The following is a 2,461-nucleotide window of genomic DNA, read 5'->3' on the forward strand; positions in this document are numbered from 1 at the left end:
TAAATGAAATACATAGATGGGGGACTCCAATTTAGATCACTGAAGTGGGTCAAAGGCTCTAGGAAAGAGCAAAGATGAAAAGTTCTGGAAATTGAAGTGAAATAAATTGTGGACTCCACATTGTGAGGTCCAAAGTAAAAAAAAAACGAACAAAAAAGCCAAAAAGTTTATCAACACATCCAGTATTAGAATTGTTAGTCTTCTTTAAGAAGAGGGAAAAAAGATTAAAAATACAGATAATAAACTGATAATAAGTACATATATATCAGCAATTACTTTAAATGTAAAAATATTAAATGCTCTAATCAAAAGACATATGGTAAATGAGGGATAACAAAACAAAACTGTTACACATGGTTCCTTCAAGATACTCAGATTCAAAGACACTTAGAGACTGAAAATAAAGAGATGAAAAAAGATATTTCATAAAAATGGAAGCAAAACAAAACAAAAAAATCTAGGATAGACATACTTATAAAAGACAAACATACACTTTAAAACAAAGGCTATGCTTGGTGAAAAAGGTGGAAAAATCTCAAAACCCTCATAGATAAAGACTTAATATTTTTAAGGCTCTCCAATTTTTGTATACTCCATGTTATGTTTCTTTTTTTAAATATATTTTATTGATTATGCCATTACAGTTGTCCCATTTTCCCCCTTCATTCCCCTCCACCTGCACACCCCTCCCCCACCATTCCCCCTGCCCCGTTATGACCACGTGTCTCAAGTTCTTTAGATTCTACATTTCCCACACTATTTGCCCTCTCCCTATTTCCTCCCCACCATATATGCTACTTATTCTCTGTATCTTCTCCCCCTTCTCCTCCTCCCACTCCCCTGTTGCTAACCCTCCATATGATCTCCATTTCTATGGTTCCTCTCCTGATCTAGCTGTCTGTCCACTTAGTTTGCTTTTGTTTTAGGTGTGTTTGTGTTTTTTTTCCAATGTTTTTATTTAATTATTTTTCAAGTACAGTTTTCTGTCTATTACTCCCATCCCATCCCACCCCCCATCCTCCCCCCTCCCTCCCATTTCCACCCTTCTCAGTTGTTGTCCATGTATCCTTTATACAGGTTCCTCTAAATCCCTCCCTTATTTCCCCTGAAATTCCCTCCCCTCTCCCCTCTGGTCACTGTCAGCCTGTTCTCTATTTCAGTGTCTTTGGTTATATTTTGCTTGCTTGTTTGTTTTGTTGTTTAGCTTCCTGTTAGAGGTGAGATCATATGGTATTTGTCCTTCAACACCTGGCTTATTTCACTCAGCATAATGCTTTCCAGTTCCATCCATGTTGTTGCAAAAGGTAGGAGCTCCTTCTTTCTTTCTGCAGCATAAAATTCCATTGTGTATATGTACCATAGTTTTTTGATCCATTCATTTACTGACGGGCACCTAGGTTGCTTCCAACTCTTGGCTATTGTAAATTGTGCTGCTATGAACATTGGGGTGCATAGGTTCTTTGGGATTGGTGTTTTAGGGTTCTTAGGATACAATCCCAGCAGTGGAATTGCTGGGTCAAAAGGCAAGTCCAATTTTAGTTTTCTGAGAAAATTCCATACTGTTTTCCATAATGGTTGTACCAGTCTGCAATCCCACCAACAGTGGACCAGAGTCCCCTTTTCCCCACACCCTCTCCAACATTTGTTGTTTATTGCTTTGTTTATGATAGCCATTCTCACCGGTGTAAAGTGGTATCTCATTGTAGTTTTAATTTGCATCTCTCTGATAGCTAGTGATATTGAGCATCTTTTCATGTGTCTCTGGATCCTCTGTATGTCCTCCTTGCAGAAGTGTCTGTTCAAGTCCTTTCCCCATTTTTTAATTGGGTTAGTTGTCTTCTTAGAATGAAGTCGTGTGAGTTCTTTGTATATTTTGGAGATTAAACCTTATTTTTTTAAAAAAAAATAAGTGTTTTTACTTACTTCAGAAGCTTTGATTTTGAAAAATCATACTATTAAATAGGGAGTTCAGAAATTACTGCATTTTTCTCTAAAGAGTAAGAAAACAAACCACATTTATTTCTCCTTAGATTTGACCTTGTAGGTTAAGAATTAGATATAATAATCTACTAAAGACTCAAAGTGAAATTTATATGATCTTGTATTCTTCTAATTTAGAGAAAGGAAGCATTGGCTATTAAAATAAATGTAATATAGGAAAAATGACCACTAGAATGCAAAGACATAGGAAACATGAAAACAACAGTTTATATAAAAACAATAATTGTTCTATTCTTTTTGGTTTTGTTTTATTGGATAATATCACATTTTTCAAACCTTTAGGTTACAGAATATAAATTTATTACATTATATATATGACATTAAGTATAAATAAAACTCATTGGGAGTATTTTTAGACATATGATCAATTCAGTTACAGTCAAAATTTACATTAGATTAAGGTAAATTCCAAAGTGAGTCATTTTGTAGAAAGTTAAAAAATCAGGAAGAAAGTGATAGG

The sequence above is a fragment of the Sturnira hondurensis genome, unplaced genomic scaffold (genome assembly GCF_014824575.4).
Source record: "Sturnira hondurensis isolate 20B ecotype Veracruz unplaced genomic scaffold, ASM1482457v3 Scaffold0002497, whole genome shotgun sequence".
NCBI lineage: Eukaryota > Metazoa > Chordata > Mammalia > Chiroptera > Phyllostomidae > Sturnira > Sturnira hondurensis.